Source organism: Rhinolophus sinicus, linkage group LG06, assembly GCF_036562045.2.
Source record: "Rhinolophus sinicus isolate RSC01 linkage group LG06, ASM3656204v1, whole genome shotgun sequence".
Taxonomy (NCBI): domain Eukaryota; kingdom Metazoa; phylum Chordata; class Mammalia; order Chiroptera; family Rhinolophidae; genus Rhinolophus; species Rhinolophus sinicus.
The window spans coordinates 126,249,131-126,269,616 of NC_133756.1; the positions used below are offsets into that span (position 1 = coordinate 126,249,131).

Genomic DNA, 20,486 nt, shown 5'->3' on the forward strand with positions numbered 1-20,486 from the left:
TTTGTTTTCCATCTTAAAGAAGTTCCTCTAACATTTCTTGTAATACTGGTTTGGTGATGATGAACTCCTTTAGTTTTTTCTTGTCTGGGAAGCTCTTTATCTGTCCTTGGATTCTAAGTGCTTTGATGGATAGATTAATCTTGGTTTTAGGTCCTTGCTTTTCATCATGTTAAATATTTTATGCCAATACCGTCTGCAAAGTTTGTGTTGAGAAATCAGCTGACAGTCTTATGAGACATCCCTATAAGTTACTAGTTGCCTTTTTCATGCTGCTTTTAGGATTCTCTCTTTGTCTTTAACCTTTGCCATTCTAATTATAATGTGTTTTGGTGTGGGCCTGTTTGGGTTCATCCTGTTTGGGACTCTCAGCACTTCCTGCTTGTATGTCTATTTCCTTCACCAGGTTAGGAAAGTTTTCAGTCATTATTTCTTCAAATAGATTCTCAATCTCTTACTTTCTCTCTTCTCCTTCTGGTACCCTTATGATGCGAATATTGTTATGCTTGATGTTGTCCCAGAGATATCTTAAACTATCCTCATTTTTTAAATTCTTTTTTCTCATTGCTGTTCCGATTGGGCGTTTTCTGCTACTTTGCCTTCCAAATTGCTGATTTGATTGTCTGCTTCATCTAGTCTTCTGGTAATTCCTTCTAGTGCATTCTTCATTTCAGTTATTGTATTCTTCACTTCTGACTCGTTCTTTTTTATGATTTCTATTTCCTTTTTTATGTGTGCTATCGCTTTGTTGAAGTTCTCATTAAGTTCCTTGAGCATCCTTATAACCATTGTTTTGAACTCTGTAACTGGTAGGTTGCTTGCTTCCATTTTGTTGAGTTCTTTTTCTGGAGTTTTCTCCTGTTCTTTCATTTGGAATGTATCTCTTTGTTTCCTCACTTTGGATGCCTCTCTGTTTCTATGTATTAGGTAGATCTGCTACATCCCCCAGTGTTGGCCAGGTGGCCTTATGTGGTAGGTGCCCTGTGGGGCCCAGTGGCACAGTCTCCCTGGTCACCTGCCCTGGGTGCTCTGGGAATGACCCTTGTGTGGGTTGTGTGTGCTCTTCTGTTATAGTTGAGAGTTGGTTGCTATTGGCACATCAGTGGATGGGATTGACCCTCAGGCTGATTGAGAGTGGCGTCTGGCCACGTCAACAGTTTATAGGCTGCTGTGCAGGGGGCTTACCCGACTGGGTGGGATTCACCCCAGCAGGTTCTGGTGCCTGTTAAGACTGCCCTTTGGGTGTGCTGCTTATGGGCTAATTGGGTGGGGCTCTGCTATGGTCTGAAGCCAAACTCCAAGTATGTTGGTTCTGGGGCCTCTTGCGAGGGGTTGTGCTGCAGGCCCAAGTCACCCACTGCCTGTGACCAGCCAGGTTCTATCTGGTAAGAGCTACAAGGTGATCACAGTTGTTTGCTGCCTGTGCTAACCCTAGAGTCACATGAGAGAGGCTGTGCTGCAAACCGAGGATGTCTGCCACCAGTACCAGGCTTGCGGTAACTCCGCAAAATGCAAGGACACCCTGTTGACTGCTGCCATCTGCCAGCTCCCGTAAGGATCAGCCACTGATGAAGCTCATGTGGTATGCAAGTTGGCTGAGGCAGGGCCTCAGGGAGTCACTAAAGTGGAAAGAGTTGTGGTCACCAGGTTAATATAATTTCTGGTTTGGTGCTGGTGTTGAGCCTGAAGCTACTTGGCAAAAGTCTCAGAGCACACTGAGGCCAGTTGCCACCAGCCTGGGGTCTGTCTGACTGATAGTTCTCTAAGAAAGAGTGCAATGTGGGAGGGGCTGGCTGCTCTTGAAGAACGTGCCTCCAGTTGGAGAAGTTGCATGGAGTAGGGTCCCAGTGAGTCAGCAGGGTGGAGCTGTGGAGCTCACCAGACCAATCAGATTCAGATTTGGCCATGTGGGGGTGGGCTCAACGCAGGAAAGATGGCGCCTGCCTGCCAGCTGCATGGCAGGAGGATCTCCTCACAGGGAAATGCCAACTATCCTCCAGCCCTCAACTCAAAGCAAGAGAACTCAGTCTGCACCCATCTGTCTGACACACCCCTCCGCTGGAGCCCAAGGTGAGTGCCTGGGAGTGAGTCTGTGTGCAAGCCTTTTAAGGGGACACCTGGGTGTCCCGCTGCCTTTAGTACCCCGTGGATGGTCAGAATCCCCACTGTTTTTCACAGCCACATGTTGTGTGGGGTCCTCTTTCGGGCACCAGTACTCCAGGCTGGGGAGGCCGGTGTGGGGCTGGGATTTCTCGCTCCTCTTGGGGGAACTTTCATGGCTGAGCTATCTCTCCCGGTTCTCAACTGCCTCAGATGTTTGGTGTTAGCCAGTTCCGCTACTCTGCCCCTCTTACCAGTCTCGACATGGCTTCTCCTTTATATTCTTAGTTATAAAACTTCTGTCCAGCCAGACTTCAGATGGTTCTCCATGTTGATTGTTCTATAATTTAGTTGTAATTTTAATTTGCTCATGGAAGGAAGCTGGCACAGTGTTTTTATCTACTCCGCCATCTTGGATCTTCCCGGCAATACTCTTTTGACCACAACTGTATGAGCAAAGTCCAGAGTGTCATTAGGCTTTCTTCTCCTTCTGATGAACCTGGAACCTTGCGCTCTCTGGAAATATCCTCCCAGTTAGCCTGTTAGTGGCAGAACTCCCTATGTCCTCTGTGTGTCCCTTCCCAGGACAGCCACCATGCCATCTGCACTCATCCCAGTCCTGCAGCCCCACTGTGAGCAGTGTATCTTCTCAGCCTCTCCCACCAACCCACTGGTTCCTAACTTTCCCTGGTTTTGCTGGGTGGCTCAGCTTCCCCACACCTATACACAGAACATGGTTTCCTCCAAACCAGTGTTTCCTAAATTTGAGTGATCTGCACACTGCCCTCACATTTCTGCCATGTCTACATGCCACCTGTACATTTATTAATTTAATAGTCTTTAATTTGACTAGCAACGAGCCAAAAAGCCAAGGTTGAAATCCCAACAGGGCCATTTACCAGCTTTGTGTTGTTGGTCAAGGTCCTCACCCTCTCTGTGCCTCAGTTTCCCCATCTGTATAACAGGGGTAACAATAGTAACTACTTTAGGGGGGGTTGCTGTGAGGACGAAACGAAGTACTGCAGGTAGAGCATTAGAACAACACCTAGCACACGGTAAGCACTCAGTAAGTGTTAGCTACCTTTGTTATTACATTTATTTTAAAAGGAAACTTTATATCCCTACTGTAAGTGGAAAAATCAGTACCACTTATTCCACAAATACAGAGGAGTTGTATAAATAAATTAAATGAAAACCGGTATTAAATTCTAGCCATTTCCTAACAAAGGCTCCAGGCCTGAGGCTTTCTCTCATTTTGTCAAGAAGAGGGACAAGCAAGTGTCCAAAAGATGTAGAGGGCACACCAGACTCAAACCAGGTGAGCAACTTGTCCCGTTTTGCCCAGGACTTCCGGTTTTAGCACTGGAAGTCCTGCAGCACACTTCATTCCCAAGCTACCTCAGATGGAGACTTTCTCCTTGATCTGAAGGATTGAAACGAACTTAAAAAGGAAAAACATTCTTCTGATGTGAGTTTGTGTGTTTAGGCTGCGTCAGTCTCCCACTTATCACCATCCTGCAGAACAAGCCCGCATCACGGGCCACACCGCACAAGCCTGCCTCTGAGAGTCGAGTTTACAAATGCCATAAACATAATGGAAAGGCCGTCATGTGTGTGCCATTGAGATTGTCCCCAAAGCAAACCACATTTGTAAATGCCCAACGAGAGGAACGATGATTCAACTGTTGCACAGCTAAAATTATTCTATATTAGACAACCATTGAAAAACTATGTTTTGAAGTAGCGGCAGTGACATGGAAAAATTATTATACTGGAATGTTCCATTTAAAAAAGCAGAATAACTAAGATGTCCTTCAGGTGGTGAATGAATAAGTACACTATGGTCCATCAGACAATGGAATAGAATCCAGTACTAAAAAGAAATGAGCTATGAAGCCACGAAAAAGCATGGAGAAACCTTAAATGCATACTACTAAGTGAAAGAAGCTAATCTAAAAAAGTGATATACTGTTTGATTCCAACTATATGACATAGAAAGGCAAAGCTATGGAGACACTAAAAAGATCAGTGCTTGCTGCGGATTGGAAGAGAAGGAGGGATGAATAAATGGAGCACAGAGGATTTTTAGGGCAATGGAAATTCTCTGTTGATACTGCTTTAATGGTTGATACATGTTGTTACACATTTGTCTAAACCCATGGAAGGTACAACACAAGAATGAACCCTGATGTAAACTATAGACTTTAAATAACAAAGATGTGTCAATGTAGGTTCATCAATTGTAACAAATGTACCACTCTGGTGGGGGTGTTGACACTGGGGGATGCTACATGTGTGGGGGCAGTAGTATATGGGAAATCTCTGTACCTGTGGCTCAATATTGCTGTGGACCTAAAACTGCTCTAAAAAAACTAAGTCTTTCAAATTTTTTAAAAGCAGACTACAAAAGCACATGTAGTCAAACCCTTGTTTTATCAAATATAGAGAAATATAAAGAAAGAAACACCATGTCATTAACAATATTTATCTCTGAGTGATAGGATTCTGGAGGGACTTTTTAATTTCTTTATATTTATTTCTGAATTTCTTACTTAATTTCTATATTTCCCAAGAAAGTTAGCAAAGGGCTTACTTTTATTACATTACTTTTAGTACCAGGAAAAATATTGAATAAAAGTTACTTTAAAAACAATACCAGGAAGAAACTAACCAGCCCAGCCTTCACAAACTGGTTTTCACATGTGGGGCTGACTGGGAGAGAGGTTTTCTGTCTGGGTGACTCTCACCTGCTTTCCTTCTCCCCTGGAGAAGGCCCCCACAGAGAAGGCAGGGCTTGTCCAAGGTCACTTTGCCTCTGCTAAGGCTCAGGGTCTGAAAGCCCATCCAGTGAGGGTGTCCTGGGCGGTCACCTGAACTCAGGGTCTGGCCTCCCAGGTCCACGGGGCAAACACAATATCCCCTTTCCCTCTTTTCTTGATTTTTCCATCATTTGGACTGTGACACTTGACAACTGACCTGAGACCTGAGTTACTAAGTAGAAACAAGGTGGCATCTAACACAGGAAGTGCCCACTTTGGACCGAGGTGGCCTGAGATGGAAGCCCCGCTCAACACCTTCCAGCTGTGTGCCCCTGGGCATGTCACTTCACCTCTTTCAGTAGCAGCGCCCTCATCTCTATCTCACGGATTAAATTAAATAGCAATTCTAGCACAGATCCTGGCAAAGGTAGGAACTCAATTTATATCGATTTTCTCTCCTCCTTCCTTTTACAATTATTTACTTACATGGGAACTCAGTTCTCTGTCTCTATCCCCTGATTCACAGAACTCTCCAAGGCCTGGGACATCCCCTGATTCACAGAACTCTCCAAGGCCTGGGACAGAGTTTGGGGGCTCCCAGATCTCTCCTTCCCATCCTTCCAGGCCTCTGTTCCTCCTCAGTCAGCAAAAGAATCCCTCTGCTGACTTCCAAGCCACAGAAAGGATAGTTGAGCAGCAGCCCAGTGACTCCATGGGGCTACCCAGGAGAGGTGGCAGGATGGGGAAGGTGTAGATAACTCGAGGCCCCCACCTTGCATCCTCTCCAGCCAGGCTAGAAGAATCTGATCATCAGGCACACACACATAATAAACCCAGGGCCCTGTTTAACCAGAACATACTTTATGAGCATTACGTCCATCTCCTCATAAGAAAAAAAGAAAGAAAGAGCCTGAGCACTTAGTACGCTCCCAGCATCGCCTGGGTGTAGAACACACAGTGGAGCATGAAGTGGGGTCTCTGCTCTCCCGGGGCTCTTTCCACTCCTGCCGGAGGTGTGAGGTGCGTCCATCAACTTTTATTACCAAGACTTAGAGGAAAGAGGCAGGGACTCTTTGGGAAGCTGAGAACCGTTCGGGTAGTTCAGCCCATGAGGCACAGAATCCTCTCCCAGAGACTCACAGAACCCCTCACCCTGAGCCCACTGGTCCCCTTTGGAATTAGTTTCAAGTGGAAGGCATTACATGGCCCTAACTATTCTCATCCAAGATACTAAATCTTCTGCTCTGTCACGTGGAGGCTAGGTGACATTGGACAAGTAATTTAACATCCCCTAATCCTAGTGTCCTCATCTGTAAATATACATCCCTTGTAACATTGCAGGAAAGAGCACATGAAATCACACGGGGAAATCAGACGCAGTGTTGGAAGAGTCCTTGCTCCCCCCAGTACCCTCTCAGAAATAGAACCACCTAGAGATGAACAGAGCATCGTTCTTAAGAGCGGACCTTCCAGAGATGGGCTGCCTGGGGTCAAGTGCCAGCTGTGCTAACATGTCCCCATCTGTAAGATGAGGGTAGTAACAAGGATCCCTGCTTTGTAGGGTTGTGGAAGTCTTGAATTACTACATGGGACGTGCTTAGAACAGTGCGTGATGCATAGCAAGAATGGCATGTTTGTTTGTTTTTCTTCCAGAAAATAGGTTGATGGAGATCATTGATAATGTAGCAATTAGCACATGTTTATACCTCCCAGACAATCTCAGAGAGTATGCAGGTATGTCCTACTTACTACTAAGTATACAGGATGGTATATTACCTGTGAGTACACACACACACACACACACACACACACACACACACCACTCAATCATGGACTAAACAAACATGATGATGACAACTGGTTTGTCCATTAGGTCAGAAATCACAAGACATATTCAAAGCAGGAGTGTACTCACACTAGCATTGGAGTTAGATAGAGTTATACAGACTTGGGGTAGAGTCCCAGCTCTGTTCTCTCTTAGTGATCTCACCTTAGGCAAGTCACTTAGCCCAAGTTGCATCCCCGTAAAAGTGTTGGGGCAAGGTTGGAGGAGGTAACTCCACCTGTCTCACCAGCCAGTCATTGCCCCCTGGTGGGTACAACATAATCTTTAGCAGGCTCTGCCTTCCTAGTGCTCCCAGCCTAACAGTTCTGGGAAGCTTTCTCCTTTTTCCTGCAGGAGACCCAGTTCAGACAAGCCCGTAGGCTGATTTCTCTCCCCCTGAGACTCCTAACCAGCAGAGTGAAGAGCATCAAAACAGCAGCTGCCTAGCTCTGGGAGACAGGAGCACCGGCCAGGGGTCCTAGACCCTTCACTCTGTTTATTCAAACTGCAGAGCATCTCTGGGCTTTACAACTGTTTACTGAGCAGAAGGAAGCAAGACAGCTGGGCAGCCCTCTCTGGTTTCCACTGGCCTTTCTTTTGGAGAAAGCCAGCCTGAGTGCCGTTCACTTGAGGAATAGCTTTGACACTGAGCTCCTGGAGGTGAGCAGGGCTTGGGGCACAGGTTGGCCACACGCAACCCCTCTAAGGAGCAGGGAAAGAGCACGGGAAGGGGGGGCAAAGCTGGAGATAGAAGTAGAGATGGGGACAGATAAAAACAAGAGCTCTGACCAAAACACAGGACAGGAGGGGCAGAGACAGAAACAGAGCAGGTCAAGGATGGAAACAGGGCTGGGCCAGCACAGGGCCCAAGGTGGACATAGGGGCCACAGTGAGTGGGGGCAGGGGAGCAAAAAGAGGCGCAGGAAGCACAGAGCCGAGCTGGGAGAGGGGTAGCAGGCAGCGCAGGCTTGTGTAGTCTGGGGATCCTCTATTGCCCCAAAAGGGCCCACAGGAAATCTGGGGGTGGGGACCTCCAGTCAGAACCCATGTTTTCACCCTAACCTGTGCAACGCTTTCCAACAGCAAGCAAAAGGAGTACGATTTAGTTTAGTTAGGACTGGCAAGATTCACTTCTTTAAAAATTATGACATAAAAGTACTCAGCTGAAATGCCACCCCACAAGCCAACGCCCCTGCAAAGTTAAAGTCAAGCGCCCCCATCCCAGCTCCCTGTACCTTTAAGGAGAAGTTTCCCTCCGCTTCCCGGCTGAAGAGGCAGGTTATTCTTGGATATAGCGATGACTTACCTAAAACTGAGTTACTCCCCTTCCTCCTCTGGCCAGCCTCTCTTCACTCTGGGGAGCTTTTACCATTTAAGGTCAATGTTACATCTGGCTCCGGAGCGGAGCTCCGAGCTGAGAAGCCTCTGGCTGCGAAGCCTCCGCTGCCCGCCTCCTCCGAGAGGGGCTGGGATTTAGAGCCCAAAGCTCCTCCAGGAGCCCCCTCGGGCCCGGCTCAGGGGACTAACGGCGGGGGAAGCTGACCAGACCCCTCCAGGGCTCGGGGCAGGCTGGGCCTGTGAGGCAGCAACTCGCCCTGGATAGGGCACCTGGTTCCCCGCCCCCCCCCCCACGGGCACCCGCAAAGTGGATGGCAGTGCCCATGGGCAGCTCGTGTCACTGGGCGCTGTCCTGGCTCCACCGGTACCGAGGGAACGCTGCAGATCAGCCTCCCAGCCTGGAATCTTCAGCAGGCTTGTGAGCCTGGACAAGACCCTGGCCCCACGCCAGGAGAAACTAGGAACATTTCCTGTCCGGAGATCGGGGGGCATGGGCTGCTCCCACCTTAAACCCTTGGGATTACCAGAAAGAAGGGCCTGGAAGGTTTGGCTAATCGGAGACCGGGCACCAGCCCCAGGGACTTCAATCCCTGCTCCTCTGCTGAACAGCCCTGTGACCTTAACATCAGGGAAGCTCAGTGCCCTCCTCTCTGTCTCTAAAGTGGGGATAATAGTGATAACACCTAACTCATAGGGTTGTGGGAGGATTAAATGAGATAATATTGGGGGGTCTTAGCACAGTGCCAGCATCTCATAAGTGCCAATCCGCACAAATTCGTTTCCTGTTCCTGCCCAGACACAGGTGAGGAAGGGCTGCCTCTCTCCTGGAAGGCCACGCCCTGTCCCTACTCCTCACCCACCTTGGGTGCAGTGCTCACCTGGAGCCAAGATGATGGAGCTCCAGGTTCTGGGCAAGTCAGGTGGGAGCTCCAGCCCTCTCCCGAGGTTAGAGGCATCTGAGAGAAGCCCTGGGTAGACTTGCCTGATAAAATACAGGACACCCACTTAAATTTGAATTCCAGATAAACATCACATAACTTTTTTAGTATAAGTATGTCCCAAATATTGCCTGGGACATACTTATACTAAAAATATGTGGGGTTTTTTTTTCCAATCTGAAATGCTAATTTAACTGTGCATCCTGTATTTTCATTTGCTAAATCTGACAACTCTAGCCCTGGGCCATCACATGCCACCCATAATGTATTCACCAGTCATGCTGAGAGTTCTAGGGATTGGTGCTTCAAGGCCGGTGACCTCAAGCCATCCTGGTGTTGGCCGCGTGGCTGCACACAGTCCTTATTCCCAGCTCCTGGCCATGGGTTAGAAACCCCAGTCAGGACAGTCTTTCTCCACCAAACCTGGCCCACGGGGCCTCCATCCCAGCCCCTTCCACAGGCATCCAGTCCTGGACTATCTCTCCTCCCTGGTCGTTATGAGAGAGTCCTGACGAGAATGCAGTGCGTGTTGTCGGTTACACTCAGAAATAATTGTAATTTTTACCTGGAAGCAAAGGAGATTGTCCTGGGTATTAGCCATGCTTTTCCTCAGGTATCTACACCTACCCATCTGCTGGGTACTGGCTCCTACTGGCAAAGCCACATGGTGGTAACGACTAGAATTGCAGGTATAGGGACTAGAGGGAATTTACCAAACTCTTTAGCACCGCTTCTCCAAATTCATTGTGCATTAGAATCCCCAACTATGAAACTCCTTGGATCCCTTTTCCAGAAATGCTAATTCCATGGGTCTAAAGTAGGACCCAGGAATCTGCATTTTAATTAAGGCCCTCAGGTGATTCCAAGCACCACACACTTTAGGGAAATATGTGCCAACGATCAATCTTATAAATCCAGCATGTGTTACTACAGAGACAACCAGAAACATAGGTTGAAATGGAACCATCAGCTTTGCGTACATGTGAGGGAGAATGTGTGTGTGTGTGTGTGTGTGTGTGTGTACAAACTGTATATTGAGCACCTACTTTGTTCTAAACTACGATATTAGATTCTGCACATAAAAGCATGTATGTCTCCTCACAAGTGCTCCATGAAAGAGAACTATTACACGTTTCCATCAAAAAGGAAACTGAGACTTGAAGAGGTGAAATAACTTGCCTGATGTTCCACAGCCAGTAAGTGGTAGAGCTAAGGTGTGAACTTAGGCAGTTTGGTCCTGCAGCTCTTTCTCCTATACCTCCTCCCATTCAGCCAAGATTTCTTAAACTAGGGTTCGTGGATAGCCGTCAGGCATCACTGAGCCAACTAAAATTGTATGCAAAACACCATGTGATTTGTGTTTTTCTTGGGTATAGGCCCACAGCTTTCACCAGACTCACAAAGGAATCACCAAATAACTTTTAAAATCAATTTATTAACACAAGAATTTCATAAAATACATTACTGGAACAAGCTCTATAGAAGACAATTTAGCATTATCAAGATTATAAGTCTCATATCTTTTGACCCAATTCCACTTTCAAGAATTTATTCTACAAACACACTCTCACACCTGGGAAATGACAAATGAACAAGATTATTCATTGCAGCTTTGTGAAAAAAGCAAAAGGATTGGAAACAACATAAATGTCTACCAATTGGGGGCCATAAAAGATGATGGGGTACAACCATAACAAAGGATACGGAAGCTCTGTGTACTGATATGAAAAGCCTCCAAGATACATGGTTAAGTGGAAAAAGTAAGATAATGGAACACTATATAAATACACACACACAAATATACTTACAAGTTCGGATAATTAAGTTCACGAACTCATCCTAGAAAAAGTGCTACATACCTCATTGCTGAATATCACTATGGTCACCTTCGAAGTACTCCCCTTGGGAAGCTATGCACCGACACCAGCACCTAGTTCTCCCTTCAAAGCAATTTAGGAACTCTTTTTCTGTAATGGCCATCAGAGCGGTCATTGTATTACCCTTGATGTCCTGAATGTCATCAAAATGTCTTCCTTTCAATATTTCCTTTATCTTTGGGTAAAGAAAGAAGTTATTTGGGGCCCGATCAGGTGGTAGGGAGGGTGTTCCAATACAGTTATTTGTTTACTGGCTAAAAACTCCCTCACAGACAGTGCCGTGTGAGCTGGTGCATTGTCGTGATGCAAGAGCCATGAATTGTTGGTGAAAAGTTCAGGTTGTCTAACTTTTTCATGCAGCCTTTTCAGCACTTCCAAATAGTAAGCTTGGTTAACTGTTTGTCCAGTTGGTTCAAACTCATAATGAATAATCCCTCTGATATCAAAAAAGGTTAGCAACATTGTTGCAACAAGTTCGTGAACTTAATGGTCATACTTCGTATAGTCATACATACACATGCACAGTACATATGTGTGTGTACACACAATCTCACTAAAATTAGCACAAGAACCAAATAACATTAACATTAGCTGCCGTTGGGGGAGAGGAACTAGTGGAGGGAAAGAACATCTACCTTACTTAATATATGTAAGATTTTGAATCATACTCGTAAGAATAAATCGTGTGTTTACATTCAAAAATAATAATGAAACAAAAGTGTTGCTGTGAACAGGGATTTAATCAATCCATGTTTCAGCACTGCTTCCTCCAGACATCAGAGTGTTGGCATAAGCCTGACTAAAGGTATTTCTTTTCACTTTTTATTTTGGAATAATTACAGACACATGGACGTTTTAACAATAGTACAAAGTGTTCCACGTACCTTTCACCCAGCGTCCCCCCAGTGGTGACATCTTATATGGCTGTTGTATAATATCAAAACCAGGAAGTTGGCATTGGTACATTACTGTTAACTAGACTATAGATCTTATTCTAAAGGTTATTTTTAAAATATAACCTTCGCAGTGCTCGTTTATTCATTTAAAAATGTTTGTTGAGCACCTTACTGTGCCAGATAGAGTGTTGAATAATGGGATGAGGCAGGGATACCTCAGACCCATCCCTGCCCTCATGGGGTGTAGACTAGTGAAGGTGACCCCTTTATTCAAGTGGGAATGGCATCACAGAGGCCCAGGACCCAGCAGTGCACAAGCAGGGCTGACCAAAGCTCTAAAAAAGGAACTGTGTCCCTTGCTGTCCTGGTCATGGAGCTTCACAGCTTGCCTGAAGCTGACTTTTAGTCCTTAAAAGAACATGAGCAATTACTCAGGCTATATTTATCCCTGTTCCTGGAGCCACACAGGGATTTGGCCTCGCTTTACCAAAATCTTCAGCTCATCACTCATGCCCATCAGAGACCATCGTGTGTCCTCAGCATAACCACAGTGGGCTGGTGGAGGCACACTGACACACTGCATGGGGAGGTTCTCCCCACAGGCCATTTGACTCAAGGCCAGGGAAGTTTTAAAGTCCCAGGCCAGAAACACATCCTAGGACCAAGGGAAGCCAAGCCAGGAGCAGCAGCATCTTGCCAAGAGCACTGCCCGTTCAGACCCTGAGTGTTAAGATGACCGCACTGGGAGATTTGACCTCCCTGCCCCATTTATACTTAGGGACTCTGAGCTATGCTCAGCATTTAGTAGGCCCTGGATGAGTAAGTGAACAAATCAGTAGCCACATCAGCAGGAATTGCATCCAGGAGACAGTGGCAGGTGTCATTTACCGAACATGGTTCCAAACCCTGCATGAGCCACTTTACATACAAGGTCTAGTTCAGTCCTCACCAAATCTAAGTGATATAGGACTTCTCACCCCCACATCCTAGATGAGGAGTCTGTAACTTAGAGAGCAGGCCAGTGTCTCAGTTTGTAAACACAGATCTGACTCTAGGTCCTCTGGTGTCGAGTTCAAGACAACAGACTGGGAACATAAGTTGTCTTCTTTCCCTCCCAGGATCCTATTAACATGATAGCAAAGGACTCTGTCAGAAGGAATAAATCCTTAGCCACAAAGAGACCAAGAGGGAGCAGGAAAGAACACACTTCTGGAACCAGCAAGAGGATAGAGGAGTGGTGCCTAACGAAGCCAGGAAGAGGAGGCCCCAGCCTAGTCCTAGGCAACCCACAGAGAAGGGGGCACAGTTGTCTGGTGCCCCTGAGAGGCTCTATACTTGACAAGCCAGGTGTGATAGGGACAGAAATGAGATATGGAACAAACATAGAAGAGATTGAAAGTCTGGACAGACAGGGCTGGAAAGGAACTATTTCCAATAACTTTTGTACACAGTATTTGCACTAAATGCCTTCAGGCTAAAGGAATAAAAGAGCCATAAACGAATATTGAATAGATTTCTTTTTCATAGACATAGGGATTAGCAATTCTGAAAATACTTTCTGTGCATTCTAGGATTGAGTTAGTAAATATATTGTTATCATGACAATCAAGTTTCTCACTGTCAAAGGACAGAGTTATAAGTGGAGAGGGGGGAAAATAGAATAAGCCATGCAGTGCTATGTTGGAATTCAAGTACTGGAATGAACAGGATGGATGGATGGATATGAGGTATGATCAAAACACAGTGAATGCTGCTGCCGAGTGCCATCCAATGGAAAGGCAGGGATCTTCAATACCGGAAGTGGTGCGTTGAAACTTGGTAACAGTGTGCAACAAGTTTTAGCTTCTTCAGTACAATCAGTCAGGTGTGAGCTACGGTGGAGGAAAGGTGTGTTTTAAAGTGTGCTGTAAATCATGGATCATGAACAACGCATTAACATGAAATGGGCAAACGGTTTCATCCACTATCATGACAATGTTCCATGTCACACATCACTTCCGGTACAGCAATTTCTGTCAAATAAAAACATTGTCCTCATCCACCTTATTCACCAGATCTGGACCGTGAGACTTCTGGCTCTTCCCCAAAGTCAAAATGGCCATGAAAGGTAAATGTTTTGAATCGATTCAGGACATCAAGGCAGCCACAACAGCACAACTAAAGACACTCATGAAAGAGGACTTCCAGAACTGCTTCAGAAAGTGGCAAGAATGGTAGGATAAGTGTGGGATAAACTCCCCCTAAAGCAAGGGGGAGTTTTTTGAGAGGGATTAAAGGCAATGTGTCTTTTACTATGATAATTTTTTTTATTTAAACATTCACCATATTTTTTATCGCACCTCGTATGTGTATGGGCATGTATTTGTAAACATATATATTTATATACATACAGACAGGCATGTGTATGTGCATCAACATACATCTGTTTCCTAGCTCTGTCCACTGAGAGGGCCTGGAAACAATGATGCAGCAGTGGCAATGAGCACACTTCACACACAGATTTTGGTTTATAAATACCTTTCTCCAATAAAAGGACTTAGGGCTCCATGGAGAAATGGGTACTTTTAGAACTAGGATAGGGAAAGTACAAGATGAGTCTGAAACATGGTATTGTGCAAAAAGTAGGGAATTGCTTCAAGAATAATGACGGTGATATGTCAAAAGGACACAGGCTAGTTGAAGGGACTCTTATTGGCCAAATCTGAGGCAATGTGAGCATCAAAGTATCAAAAGATAGTAAAGGATTATAATCCATGAGTAAAATAAGAATCCATGAGTGGTCCTTAGGAGGCTGGGAAGAGGAAGGATCTCGGCATCCTGACTTTGCTTTGGGCCAGCCCTGGCAGGAACAACTACTGGAAAAATTGTCACCCTCTTTCTCTACTCTGTGTCAAGAGTATGACTTACCCATGTTGACCTCAAGAAAGAATATACCATTAAAAAGGAGTCCTTGTAGTTAATTGGGCCCAAATTCATAATCAGAGTCTAACTGTTGTTTACAGTGGCCTCTCACGCACACTGCATATCAGGGGAAAGCTGCAGACTGAGCTGCTAAGTCTCCAGCATTGCATCCGTGCCTTCTGAGTCAAACTTTATAAAGAAGATCCTGGAATTATATTTTGACCAGTCATATTTCAACCATATTGGAGACTTGCCCAATCCAATCGGAGCTGTGCAGTTGTATCTTCATTTGCATCTTTACTGACCAATCAGAGAGGCTCCATAATGACCAATCAGAACGTGTGATTTTGACCGATCAGGTCAATGCTATTTGGACCAATAGCACTGTGCAAATTTAAATCCCACATTTACATAAAAATGAACCAATCAGGGATCAGGGTGGACACTTTCTCCCTATAAAGGTGGGGGAGGCCTTTGTCTCTGGGGAGTGCACTTTTGGTTTCCTCCAGAGGCTTCTTTTCCCCAGTTTGCAAACTATCTGAATAAAGTTTCTCCTTTTATGAGCAAAATGTGACTCCTGCCCTCCTGGAGCTTATACTATAAGACTCAAGAAAGTAAGATCTATGATCTATGGTTTGTGAAAGTGGTTTGCAAACTGTCTGTCAGTATGCTTATGTAAGGTGTTATTAGTAAGACTATTCTATAAGGAAGAATGTGATTAGGACCATGGGTGGGCTGTCATTGAGTTGCACCAAGTGCTGCAGGAGTTCCAAAGAAGTGGAGACATTAAGGAAGGTTTGCTTCCCACAGGAGTTGGCATTTGAGGCATTCATGAATCCAAACAGGTCAAGATTTCAAGAAGTGGAGAGTAAATTGGGAGAGTCTTCCTAATGGAAATGGTTCAGACTCAAGTGTGGCAGTAGGAAAGTGCTGAGAAATGCAGAGGCAGAGGTGCTGTCATGAGGCTGTCTGAGTAGATCAGACTGTGAATGAGCCTTGAACCCCAGCTTAAGAGTTTGGACTTCACCTCCAGGCAGGCTGGGAGCCCCAGGAAGTGTCTAAGCAGGGACAGGGTACACTGAGAGCTGGGCTTTGGGAAGATTGTTCTAGGGCAGGGGTCAAGTCAGGGGATTATTGCTAAATGTCCTGGAAAGAGAGTGCGTTTTGGAGCTAGACAGATTCCATGGAACTGTAGGGAAATTAATTAACTTCTCCAGTATCAGTTTCCTCTTTTCCAAAATGAGTAACTGGGGATTGTCTTCAAAATAGTTAACTGTTATGGCCCAGGCCCTGGCTAATTAGAATGGAAACCAGTGGCTGTCCTGCTGGCATAACTGGGTCCTAGAGGTCCCTGCAATACCAGGCAGATCAATACCTTCAGTTGCCAGATCGTGGGGAGATCCAGAGAATCCTAGAGAGAGTCCAAGGTGACTGTGCTGATTGGGGGGCAGTCAGGCATCTCAAGGCAGCAGCTATTTACGGACTAACAGGGAAGTACCTCAATATTTTAACAAGGCATGGCCATGGTAGCGTTGCTGGGCTACACATTAGCCTGAGTGCTCCTGAAACACCCCATAAAGATGTGGCCCTCAAAAGAGAAGATGTCAAGTGTGACCAGGTTGAGCAACTGGGCACATAATAAAGTCATTTATGGAGATGGGAAAATAAGCTGAAGGGACAGGAGTAAAAGATTCAAGAATTCCACTTTGGACATGTTAAGTTTTAGATAACTACTATGAAACATCCGAGTGGAGACTGACATACGAACAGTTAAACATGTGGAGCTCTGCAGAGAAGTGGTAACAGCAGTAATGAGGGTGGGCAGGAAGAGATAGACTCAACAAACTTGTGACCTAAGTGCGTTTGGGGATGGAAAGAAGAGATCAGGTGACTCCGAAGTGTCGATCCCTGGGCAGGTGGAGACAATGTTAATGCCACAGGGAAGCCAGGACAAGGAATGCACTGGTTAAGAAAGATATGAGTTCATTTTGAGATGCTGGTGGGATGCCCAGATGGAGATGCCCAGGAGATGGTTGAAAATACAAGATGGCAAGGATTGTTGCTTGAGAGAGGTCCAGACTGGTGGTATAGATTTTGGAAAGACGGATCTCAAGGGAGCTTTAAGTCACAGGTGAAGATCATGAACAAGCTATTGGACCTTTGAGAAAGCTATGTTAATAGACTGATGGGATTGAAGCCAATTAGCCGGGGTTAACTATGGGGTTTGGTAAGGTCTTGGATGTGATGGCAGTGAGGTTCAGTTTATCATTACTCAGCAACCATGTGCTGACGTGAGTGTGGGAAGAGGGTAGGAGGATGTGGGTAAGGATGGACTGTGATACCAGGGTGACCTTAGAAGTTCCATGGGGTGGGGGATGAGGGGAGGGTTTCAGAGAAGGCAGTGCTGTGCTTTGGAGAAGTCTGGATGAGTTTTTCCCCTCCTCTGGGCTCCCCTGTGCTTTGTGCTCACACATCCATCAAAGAAGAGCTTCCCATGGCTCACATACCTGAACACAGGGGTAAATGGACAGGGCTGTTCATTGCTGCTGATGGTCATCTGGGAATTCTGGTGGTCTCAACCCCCACCAACAATACACCCAAAGAGCTAAGGGGGCATCAGTATCCCAACCTAACTCTATCCCATTCATAGCCCCCTGGAATGCTGGAACACACCAAAGAGACTCTCAATAGTACACGTCTGTCACTTGGTGGTGGGACTTTTCTGCCTTCCCTACCTAGTTTTGAGGTCCTTAAAGATAGGGACCCTAGGCAGTGCATCTCTATACTAGTAATAATATCAATGACAACAGCAATACCTAACTATTAGGTACTAGGTACTGTGCTAAGCCCCTTGTATTGATCATCTCATTCAATACTCACTAAAGCCCCACGAGGTAGGCATACTATTATTATCAATATCAACCCATCCTAAAAGTGAGGAAACTGAGGCGTGAGGATGTTAAGTAACTTGATGAAGGTTACCAGCTATCAAAAAGCAAGCTTGGATTTTAATTCAGCCAAACTCCAGACCTGTTACCCCATACTGCTTCTTTGTACAATGGCCCCAGTGCCTAGCTTAATATCTGCGACATGTTAGATCTTCCAAAAATGTTGGCTAAATTAACCTGAAAGAACTAGTAGTGATGGGGTGTGAGGAGACAGGGTCTAGGTGTTTTAGGGGATATTTGAGCTGACTTGTGAACAGGGAAAGTGAGTCAATAGGGAGGAGGAGCCTAGGGAACTCCCGTCTGCTGGGCACCACATCCCCGCTAAGAGAGAGCAGAGGCCTGGGTGCAGCCGGGTGGGGGTGGGGCTCAGTGAATAAGCCAATGGACACTTGCCTGCTGGACTCTGCTCAGTCCCAGCATGGGCCAGGCCAGGCAGAGGGAGAAATGAAGTCTGGCCCCAGGGAGACCACCACTAGACCTGCCCATGGGAGGATGGTGCCAGGTGGGAAGGTTAGAAGAGCTGTAGAAGCTCAGGGGAAGAGAGGCCTCTGGGGCCTGGCTGGTCAGGAACAGCTTCATGGGAGAGGTAGGCACTTCAGCTGGGCGTTGGGTGCTGAGAAGAACAAGGAAAATCAAGGGAGGAAGAAGGAATTCCAGGTTGGGCTGACAGGTGAGCAGAACCTAACAGGTAGGGAAAGTGCAGGAATCTTTTCAGTGGCAAAGAATAGAAACCCACACTGGCTGGCTCATGTGTAAAGGAGGCTTGTGTCAAGGATAACTGAACCCCCTAGAAAACCCAAGGACAAGAGAGGAAGGATACTCAGACCACAAGGGAGCAGAGAGCTGGCAGGACCTGAGGGCCCTACTCTGTCTATCTGTCCTAATGTCTGTATCCCTGTTTCCCACAGGCCGCATCATTCTCTCTATCCCTCTCTCCCTCTCTCCCCTCCTGTGCATCTGCTTCTTCCTCCTCCTCCTCTCTCTACTCCTCCTTTTATCTGGACACTCATCATGCTATGGCTCACATGGCCCTCAGCTCCAGCCCTCTCCTCCCCACAACCACCTGATAACTACCTTGTTTCAGATTCTCAAAAGCATCTGACTGGCTTCGCTTCTCTGTTTCAGCCAGGTCTCCTAAGTCATTAGCTACCTTAGGAGCAGGTATCTCTCTCTGATCTAATTGTCCTGGCTGGGGCCATGCAATAAATACCATGGCCCTTTTCAGAAGCCCCAACCTCAAATGCTGGTGTCCTCCAACCAGCAGTCTCTTTATTCGGGGATTCTGACTTCCTGTGTTCAACCTACAATTGTGTTGGCTCTTGTAACAACCATGTCATTTACTTGGCTCATAGAAAATCCATGGTCTACTGAGACTCCCAGATCTTTTTCACAAGAATTGAGCTATCCCTACCTTGCCTTCCCCTAAACTATCCTGAGTAACACTGTAGTTTCAGCCTGTTCTTCAAACACAGGATTTCTGTGCCGGTGCCATGACATAACAGATTGTTTATCTCACCAAAGGAAGAGTCAAACCTTTCTCAGATTCTCTCCCTTCTGGCTTCACATCGTTTTTCTTTTGGGTGAAAAAGGGAAAGAGATGCAAAACAGAAAAGGATTTTTGAGGTTTGCAAGTTGACATTCCGCCATTAAATTAATGCTAACAAAAGCTCAATTTCACTAATCCTGAGAGGAACTTGATCTCCAGATGCACTGGATTTGCTGTTTCAATGCCTGCACCATGAGACCTCTTCTACAGCCCAGAGTTGGGTGTTTTTTCTTTTTAAAAGACTTTGAAGTTGCAAAGCATATGTCACTTTTTAGAAGCAAACCTAAAAAAGCTGTGTAAGCAGCTTTGTTCAAGTGAAGGCTAACTGAATTATATAGAACAGTCCCCTTTCATAACAATAAAAGAGGAAAGAAGAGGGAGAGGGGAGAAGAAGAAGGAAAAGGACGTGGGGGATGCATTTGTTTCTCCTCATCTCCCCCATGTGTAACCCTGGGCTGCTCCGGGGCTTAGTTCTCAGACTTAGATTCTTCTCTAGCCGCACTCACTCCCAAGAGGATCTTATCTGAGCTCATGATTTTAAATACCATCTATACTCTGAAGACTCTCAAATATTTATGTCCAGTCTGTACCTCTTCCCCAGACTCCAGAGTCATACATCCAACTCAACACCGCCTCTGGGGCATCTCACATACAGCTCCAATGTCACCCACACAATCCCCATACCTGTTCTTCCCGCAGTCGTCTCCTTCTAAGTAAATGGGAAGACCATCCTTCAAGCTTCTCAAGCACAAAACATGAATCATTCGTCATTCTCCTCTTGCTCCCCACATGTCCCACAGGGAATCCATCAGATAATCCTGTTGGCTCTATCTTCAAAATATGGACAAAATCTGACTGTTTCTTACTATTTTTACCACTTCCTACTCTGGTCTAGACTACCATAATTTCTTGCCATGTTATCAGGGCAATCATCTCCTAACTGCTCTCCTGCCCCCACAAGGCAGGCAGAGTGATTCTTTTAAATTATAAGTTAGACCACATCTTACTTCGTACTAGGTACCATATGCAGCAATTTATGTACATCATTTATTCTCAAAACTTTTTCATCCGCATTTTCCAGTTAGGAGAATGAAGCTTAGAGAAATGACATACCTGAAGATCACACAGGTGCGCTATGAAAGAACTGGACCTGAATACCCCAAGGTCCATGCTCTTTCCTTCAACCCAGTTGGCGAAGAATTCTATTTTTCTCCCACAACTTATCTCAAAGTTGCCTGATCAAGCCAGCACAATCTAAAGTCAAGCTCATACAAAGAGACCTTAACAAAATTAGGTGGGTAAGGATGAAAGAAAGCAGGAAGAATACTTCTGTATGTCAGTCTTCTTGACAGCAGTTTACC

The 20,486-nt window shown here is 45.9% G+C and overlaps 1 protein-coding gene across 7 annotated transcripts in view; it reads right to left on the reverse strand.

The window, feature by feature from the left end:
• The window catches only part of IRAG1 (inositol 1,4,5-triphosphate receptor associated 1), a 108,889-nt gene extending 100,460 nt beyond the window's left edge, over positions 1-8,429 (reverse strand). For 2 of the 7 annotated variants that reach the window (XM_074335987.1, XM_074335986.1), the window contains exon 1: positions 7,988-8,420. The gene's annotated coding sequence lies outside the window, so the exon portion shown is untranslated. Of the gene's footprint in view, positions 1-7,916 lie in introns of all 7 variants that reach the window. The other 5 variants (XM_074335980.1, XM_074335978.1, XM_074335985.1 and 2 more) reach the window with 5 other exon arrangements.
• Between the last annotated feature and the right edge of the window lie 12,057 nt (positions 8,430-20,486).